This window comes from Sphaeroforma arctica (assembly GCF_001186125.1).
Source record: "Sphaeroforma arctica JP610 unplaced genomic scaffold supercont1.76, whole genome shotgun sequence".
In the NCBI taxonomy this organism is placed as follows: Eukaryota; class Ichthyosporea; order Ichthyophonida; genus Sphaeroforma; species Sphaeroforma arctica.
The window spans coordinates 51153-60707 of record NW_014040482.1 but is presented as its reverse complement, the minus strand read 5'-3'; positions in this window follow the sequence as shown (position 1 = coordinate 60707).

Here is a 9555-nt window from a genome sequence, read left to right as displayed (position 1 = left end):
GTGTAATGTGTGTGTGTGTGTGTGTGTGTGTGTGTGTGTGTGTATGTGCGTGTGTGTGTATGTGTGCGTATATGTTGACACGTATATTGTGTAAACACATAAATCATTGGTGTGTCTCAACCATACCCGTGCAGGATTGTCTGTTTCAGATTGATGTTCTAAATGGATGTCAAACGTACGAGCTTCACTATTTAGTGAAATTGGGTTATTGTCTTTTTCTCTAAATATTTTAAAGATTTCCATTTGACTACAGGATGTATTTGGTTTGATTTTGTTTCGTTGAAATAATCAAAATATATCATGTTGTGGGGTAAAAAAACAAAATGACGAGTCATGGGTTGGTATTTATTTTTTTTAAACTTGTTTGTTTATTATTTTTGTTTTTTCATAGCCTACTAAATAATACTGTTTTTTATTTAAAACATACACTATATTTGTGCCCACCAGAGTGAGAGTGCCCTCCTCTATTTTTAAAAATAAAATAGTTAAATAAAATTGAACAGGGCTTATTTTTGTTTCTTGTTTTGTTTTTAACAAAACAAAAATTTATTTATTTTAAAAATGTTTTCAGGCTTCAGCCGTCAGCCTTCACAGGTCTCCTTGAATTTGTTTCAATGTCTCTCACAGATTGACAGTTGTATTGTTTGACACAAAAGACCTATTTATTTACATTTTTGTTTTTGTTCTATTGTAATGAAAATATATATTTCTTTTTAGAAAACAATAAGGAGTTTTGTAACTTTTGTTGGACAGGTGTTGTTTTTTTGTTTTGTTTTTTGTATTTATTAGCCTGGCACTCAGGTATTTTGTCATTTTGACCAGAAAACATTGCTTAGCGGGGGTGCACGAAATCGCAGTCGCAGACTTTACTTTTTTTTTTTTTAAATAGTGTTTACAACAAGAATCCAAGATTCCAAGATGAGATTCGTTTCCAGAATCCCGAATTCCAGAGACTCAAAAACATATCTGAAAATATTTATTGGGGGATGGTGAGGGGGGCCTTTTATTTTTCCTTTTTTTATTTATTCATAAAAACATATATATTTATATATATTTTTCACGTGCGTGGCCAAGTGAGCATACTGAGTTTTTAGATCAGAACAATTTATTTATTTACAGTGGCAAATAAGTGACTAATACGTACATATATGTATGTACAGTGTTCAATATATAAGTAATGTACTTGTAGTTCTTTGCTGTCCTAATTAGTATGCACTTGGGTTTCTTGATGATCTTGTGTGACTGCTAGATCCATCTCGGCTTGATACATCACGTGGCATTGCTGAAATCCTGTCTCGCCTCTTCGAACGAAGCGATAAATTACCTCGGCCTGCTGCTTCATATTGGTATATAGATGTCTTGACTCTGACCACGCCTCTCTTGAAGTAGCTTTCGCCATTGTTTTGTCGGCTCCTGCGATGTGCTGTGTTTGTACATGAATATCATAGTGGACTCCTATTAGAGCCAGCAACTGAAGCGAACGATGCATTCCCACTGCCTCCGAGTGACTAGTTGTCAGTACCTGGCACGCGACGTTATTATCACAGCTTATTGTAACAGTGTACCCCTCCAGAATTGTCCAAAGAAAGCCACTACATGAACGGCTGCTAGATGTTCCAAAGCATTGATGTACAAGGGTTTGAGTGTGTTCGACTGAGATCAAATTCTGCTATAATGACACAGCCATAGTATGTAAAACCATCTCCCTGTATCATCAAATATGTGCGTACGTGGTACAATTCTAATTGATATTTCTATAATTAAAAGTATCGTGTATATTTATATCGCTGACATTTTCTGATGATACATTTCCGATGCTGCATTTTATTGCGCAATCATTACTCTAACATCATCAGTTCTCTATCATATGTTCAATATATAGGGATAATACTATTTATTTAAAAAGAAAAAGTTACAATATATGTCTCTCATAGCCGTTGTACTAATTCGGGAAAGATCGATGGGAAGGGGTGGTCAGTAAATTCCCGTTTGAAGCTTGGGCAAAGTTTGTCGACGATAGAGGATATGCGCTGTTCCATGTATTCGCTTGCTGACCTACTAAGTAACAAACCCACCTCTGTGGTACGGATCGGGTCTGCGCCGTGTAGTGCCTTAGAATGGATTAGTACAGAGTACGAAATACCGGTGATCAGGTTATCCTTCATAATTCGGTTGAGGTGCAAGGTTGGGGGTGATCAAATACCGCACCAGACCACGGATACACTCGGTATGTGTGTGCTGGCTAGCCTAAATCAAAAGTATCATAGGCAGAAACAACAAGCGCGATGACTTGGTTTGGATTAAAATTTGGAAGTAGTACTTCTACAGCGTGATTAGCCGGTGTGTACATGGGGAACATCAGGTGTTGTGTCAGAGACGGGTGAGAGTACAGTGGTTCTTCTACATGCTGGAGATGTAAGATCCGATCTATCAAGGCGATATTAATGCCTTAGAGTAGTTAAACGCTTAGGTTAAGTCTAAGTATAATTAAATTCCATGTAAATAAACGAAATGAGTCTTTTAGTAAAGTTAGGTATGCCTCGTGAAAACAGCAATACTCTGAGGGATTGTGAGGCTGAGACATTGCCTATATATAATCCTCTCAGTATTGTTTTCGCCGAAAGGATTTTATTTAGTGTTTCGTTGTCGCTTATTAGAAACTATGATATGTTTCGTTGGGGCGAATCCGAGAGACTCGTAAAATCCTATCTTTAGAAGAAAATAAAGAAAAGAAAAGAAAATACTCTAAATTTACATAGTTATGTATTAGCCGGGCCTCCATATTAGACTGTATGTTATAAACGTACTCTTAAGCAGTACGTAAATTATAGACGTACTCTTAATAACACGAGGAAATTAAGTTTCCTAAGTGGTTTTTAATGGCTTTATTAATTAATACCTTTTCCATTTTACATATCAGATATTTGGACGAGGCCATTAAAAGGCCCCAGTAAAATACCAAGAATAAGAGTTGGTCTAGTTCTATTAATAGAACTATATTTACTTTCCATCCTTATTTATATTTGTCGATCGTGCCGCCTTACAACAACCCGCAGAGGATTTTCACTCTGACGAGGTGACCGAACTTAGTAAATCGGTCGACGATTACACCATTAAGATGGAAATCGCCCATGACGAGCAACATAATTCTGCCACGGTCTGCGTACTCTTGTCCTTTAAAGGATATAGCAATTTATACCGTGACACTACCTCAAAGAAGTGGCAAACGTAACGGTCGCCTGTGTGCTCGGACGTAGGCAGGTCAACCAGATCAATGATGACCCTGGGCCATGGAACATCTTCAGTCACACTCTTAAGCGATGCGAATCCATAGTGCTTAATCTGGTTGAGATCACAGTCTGTATATGACTGATATATTCTGTCAACTAAAGTTGCCAGCTTAGGGTGCGCGATCCCATTTCGCTTAGCATCTTTAAGTGCGTCTACTACGTTCTGGTGTTTCAGCTTATAGTTTTGCGTCAGCCAAGCAAGAATTTTTATCATTCCGCTCCTCCAGAATAGAGGTAGGGTGTTGAGAATCCACTTGCGTCGTCTCTGAGTCTGTAGTGTTTCCATACTCTTGTCCTGCTTTCGCATGAGTGTCATAAGTGCGCTCATGTGCGTTAGATACACTTGACTTATTTAATAGTCGCATTATATGTGTATATGCTTCGGGATTATCTTTCATTAATTCCTTTTAAAATAGGGTTTGAAAGACTTCGGGCTTGGACTTTATGTTATTAAACAGAGTCCTAGCTAGAGACTGACGCTTCTTAACTGTAGTGTCATTAGTAGATTGTATTTCTTGTGCACAGACTTCAAGTGCTGTGTTGCCTTTGAACTGCTTAACGTTCAATCTAGTGGAGAGTGGAATCTCCGATTCTTTGACCTTGTTAAGGAAAGTCTCAGAAGGGGTTTTATGGGGCCTAAACGACATATTATAGTATGTCTCCAGGGCGTCTCTGGACGGCTCGGGTACTCTGATATAGGAAAGTATATACTTTCCTATCTAAATATATTGGCTCGCATTGTATCATGTTTATTAATTTATTGATCCATGGATCTTTACTCCGTAATAGGCAACACAACGTGATGGTAGCTTCGTGTATATAAACATGATTTAAACATCTGTGGCCATGGTATTACACTTAGAAGTTTTATCATCTGCTAAAATGAGGGGAGTGGTTTGAGTTCGTCTTTCAATATCTTTCATTAATGCAAAGCGGTCGGATATACATGAAATTTCTGAACCAGGATCAATCAATGCAAGGATTTTATTTTCGTTGCAATATACAGGGATCATTACACGCTCATCTAAGGAGTCATTGTATTTTCTTTGTAACGATTGTACCTGATAGTATTTTCACTCCAACTTAATGACGGGCTTCTTGTTGCAAGACTTAGCATGATAGCCATTGGTCTTCTCACACTTGTCACACTTAGTAAGAAAGTGTGTACAGGTGGGTGCATGTCTTCCGTTCCAATATCCGTTAGGGGTCAATTGGTACATGCCATACCCACACTGTGTGTCGGCACATTTTTTTAATCTCCTTATATGGAGGTTCCTTGTCCTTCGACTCCGTGCGTGCCCGTTTATCGGGTCGCGTTCGTTGAGTAGAGTCGCGAGCACGTGTCTGATTAGGACGCGTCTGATGACGCTTATCATCTGACGTCTGACGTAAGAGGTATCCTTGATCAGGGAGCTCGCGTGGTTTCATATTTACCGCTTTTCCCTTCGAGGTTACTCGGTGTGCGGGGAAAAGAGTGGATACAGTGTCATAAAACCTGTTTCCACGTAAGTCGGGATAGATAAAACTTTGTTTCATGTCTCTTGTCTCGAGCTTCAGTTGCGTACTTACGTCGCAACTTGGTGTACAGACTTTCACGGTCATTGTTCCCTATGTTCTTACAGAAAACATGCATAACCAGGAACTCGTACCATCGCTGCGCTTTGTCCTTTGTTATATCTGGACGTTTAAGGTCAGCATCAAGTTTCAGAATGTAACTTTGAATAGGAATATTCTCAACTGGTTCAGTTAAGATTGAACTCAGTCCTGGACTGCGCATGTCCTTGCTTAATAGGGACGTAACCAACCAACACACAGCTGGCCAGTCACGACAAGTGTCTAGCTCATGCTGATGTCGCTGCAGGATCAAGTAACTTGTTCCTGTAGGGTCAAACGATTGCATTAAAGCAGAACTCTATTGCTGGGGAGCGATATCATTCGTCTCCAGCATGACCGTAAACGCATTAAGCGTACGGGTTAGCGTGTCGAGGTCATGGTTGTTTATAAACTCGACCTGCTTACTGTTGGCATCCCAGTTCGACTTAAGTCGACTGATCTGTCCCTTGTACTTCTGGTTATTCCGGTGGTCTTGTCTACGTTGGGCCTGAAGTAGCTGATCAATGCGTTTCTGCTTGATCGCAATCATATTAGCAAAATATGATACGTCATCGGCACCGTCGACCGATTTACTAAGTTCGGTCACCTCGTCAGAGTGAAAATCCTCTGTGGGTTGGTGTAAGGCGGTGCGATCGAAGCGATTAAATTCGACATCGTTAACACGCTTACGGGAGTGTTTATTACCCCTTGTGAAGTCCATGGTCGAGGCCTTTCGGTGCTCTGTTCCTTGGATAGTTGTTGGTACTATAATTTTGGGTGATTCATGCGTCTGGATGACATACCCAATCTTAACTGGTTTCCGACGATTGTCATCCCAGTTGGGTAAAGGTGGCGGAGTATTTTTACCCGCCTTTGGGTCTATAATACCCTCTGATGACACCCTGTTCGAAGACAGATTTGCGTCCCCACGCATCAATGTCGTCTAAGAAGGGCTGGAGCGGAACCGGTTGGGAGGCTTGGATCCGTGTGTCATCGACAAATAAATAAGAGCTGAGGAGCTTGGGCCGAAATTGTGCTAGCGTGACAGCTATGGAATTCATGTAGATAATAAAGTGCTGGGGGGGGGCGACGATTGAGCCTTGTAGGATACCATTCGTCCTATGGAATAGAGGCGATAGCGTGCCACGGTATGTCACTCGGGTAGGGACCCTCTCAAAAAGACAGTTGATCCAGTTTTTTTTGGGCAATCCTGTGTGGCGCAGGAGTACCCATAGGTGTGGGAGAGCAACCTTGTCGTATTCCTTGGTAATGTCCAGGCAAACGTAGTTTCACTCCTCTTCTGACTGTGTTTCAGATTCCATGGCGGCGAGTGCTTGGATATGACAGGAGTACCGTGATTTGAAGCCAGCTTGGGTAGCATGTGTAGGTAGCAGAGCCGGGGTGGCTCGTAATCAGCTTGAGAAAGCACTTTTCAAAGATGCGTCTGACTATTTGCGGAAGCGTGATAGGGCGGAGGTCGGCGGGAGGGTGATATCTGCATCGACTTTCTTTGGGTGCGCTGTCAGGAAGCTGCATTTCAGGGCTGCAGGGAAGGTACCCACCTTCAGTAACTCGGTGAATGCCTCGGAAAAGAGTCTAATCAGTTGGCTATTGGCGTCGGGGTGTCCTAATGTCCTGCGTTCGGTGGAGCGCTCTACTGCGGCCTTCAAGAAGAGGATGTGGATCCTGTCGGGGCCAGACCCCTTATTGGGATAGCGTAGTATAGCCTCCATTACATTGTCGGGACGTATGGTGGGAGTGACATTGGGCGAGGGTTCGGTATCCGGTGGAACCACGTACGGGTTTGTAGAGTTGAAAAGGTCCTCAAAGTAGCCAGCGAGGGTGGCGCCTGTGTCATCGGCACCCGGTAAGCAGGGTTGGCGCGGAGACCGTCGTTGGTACGCAATATCTTTGAACATTTGAGCATTGCTTTGGACGGTCAGACGTGGGCGGAACGAGTGGTTTGACAGCCGCTAAACCCAGAGTCCGTTTAAGTCTAGGAGAACCCCCCGAAGATTTGTGGGATAGCGGCATAGCGCCAGATGCGGTCGAGGATCCGTAGCAGCCCTGCCGCTGGTCCATACAAAGTGAGATACGACCGTAGTAGGTTCTGATGCGTCCGAATTTGCTTGGAATAGTCGCGATCGGGATTTGTTGGTAGGTAATACAGTCGATGGCGAAATCGGTTATATCCATGAGAGGGGAGATGTTGGTCCGGAAGCGGCGGCATTGTTGGCATTTGTTGCGGCCGATGGATTTGATTCGTTGAAAGTATCTGGAGATCGAGTCCAAAGGTGTGGTCACCACAGATACCGTAGTCCGTCAGCTTATAGGTCTGGAGGGAGGAGGGGGTGGTAGGTCGACTTGTAGTGTATCTATATTATAATTACGAGCAGTCGAGTGGTGGCCTTCGTTTCCACAACAACATCTCCCAAAGTTTAACTTTCTAAAGCTGCTCCTTATCACTACAAAGTTGTGAAAGGTACTGAAGAGTACCAATTAGTGATGTCTTGTGTGGCTAGGGTAGGAGCTGGGTTTGCATCATTGGGATGGAAAATTGTGAGAGCATCAAAGCCTCTCATAGCAACATAGTTATCCTGTACAAGATTGTCAGAGCTGTGGTCAAACCCGAGTAACGCTTAGTTAAGAGTGTTAAGTCTAAAATAAGTGAACTTAGTCAGAAGTGCCATTGGGAATGGCGCGCCTACTATATTTATTAATCACGATCCTGTGGGGAACAAAACTTTCTGTACCATCGGGCAATGTTAAAGATACCCGTCTCTATGGTTTTGGATTACTTATCACATCTATCTCATTAAATTCTCCATTCCACTTCCTCTGGTCCGGTTCTCCAATAATCCCCTAGGTCTGGTACTCTGCTCCAGTCCTCAAATAACTCCCTAGGTCCGGTCCTCTGGTCTGGTCCTCAACTCCTCCCTCCGGTCCGATCCTCGGGCCCGGTCTTAAATATCAGCCTAGGGTACTTTTGTCCACAGAGCTGGTAGAGATAATAAGGTCCGCCTACTTGTTTGTAGCTGAGCTCTTTGATGACCAGTCATTTGAAGTTTTAAACCACTTCGCGCGTTTACAACAGATGTTGTCATCAACTTATACCAGAATCTAATGATACATGAAAAAATGGGTTTGTGACATGCACAGGTTGAAAGTCTTTTGATGGTATTTCTTTGTCAATAGTTTAGACTTGATAAGTGCGAGTCAGAGCTGACAAGATTCCTTAAGACCGTATAAGACCTTTTTTAGTGTGTGCCATGATAGAATCATCGGAAAGGCCAGCGACATTTAAACCTTTCGTTGGTCAATATCAGCATGTAAGTAAGCTGTGGCGATATCGATTTGCTCAACGTGCCAGCCCCGCGGGGCCTGGACATGTCGGCTAAAACTGTGCGAAGTGTTTAATGAGAGCATGTTGGTACGTAGGTTTTATTGTAATTGATACCTTGTGTCCGCGAAAAATCTCGATCGCATAAATGTGCTTAGTCGCTATGAATGACGCCGTTTCCGTTATCCTTTGTGTTAGAGTGCTCTGAGAGAGCCTTCCTTGTTTCTCTACCAGAATCATAGCTGTCTAGACTACTGTCGGGGTCTCCTTCAGGAGTGATGGAGGAGTACTCTCTCACTTAATCGTGGCCGTGATCGTTCTTCCTTGAAGCTAAGCCCAAAGCGGTTGCTGAGGTTGCACAAGTGTTGATATCAGTAGTGGGGGTAGCAGAGGTCTCATCTGAATCAATGACGACATTAGTATTGGTTGCTGGAGTATTGACGGTAGGTGGGGTGACTGCTGTGGACTATATATTTGTGGCAGTGATGGCGAGAAACTTGTGTATAGTGGGTATATCAGTACGTATTGTTGTGAATTGGGGTACTGACCTTGTTCCTACCGTCAACCAAGTTTAGAAGACGTATTCGTTGACGTCTTATGAACAATAAGTGCGCTCACACCGCTCAGGATTCAACATTCGTCGTAATATTTCGAGTGTGTGTCATGGACTAAATATACTCTTAATGTTGCCCTATCACCCAACTTTCCCTACTGATCTTGATTGATAATGCCGACTTGGCGCCCATAACCATGCATATGCTTTAGCCGAGCCAGAAGATCTCTCAAGAATATTTGTTCTCGGGGTTTCGTTAGTTACAACACTGCATAGCCTTTATCAGTTGGTATGACGAATTGCTCTGTTTACATACTATTAGGATGTCAAGGGTGATAGAGGATACAGTTCATAATAAGTTCTATACTGACGTTTTATTATGAGTTAAATAGTTGGATTGTTAAGAACTTTCACATGTTGCACAGTGTTGTTCGCTTTGAACTAGTCTACGAACAGGGTGTCATCAAACTCCGAGTACGATCTACCGCCTTGCGACACGCAGCGCCAACCCTCCGTATAAATGGTGAGCTTATCACGCCGACGCTCGCAGACGCACCTTTGAACACACGTTACCTCCCTCTGAAGATGGCGCCCACACATGCCAAGCCAAAACTCTCCATATATCTCGGATTCCCAATCTCACGAAATATCATGGATCAACCTCGCCAGGCATATGAAATCCCTGGCTGCAGCATTGTCCCTGGGTACCGCCTCTTTCCGCGCTTATGGCTTCCATGGCTTCAGCTGGCGACACCCCCGCAACCGACTGGTGCTGTTCA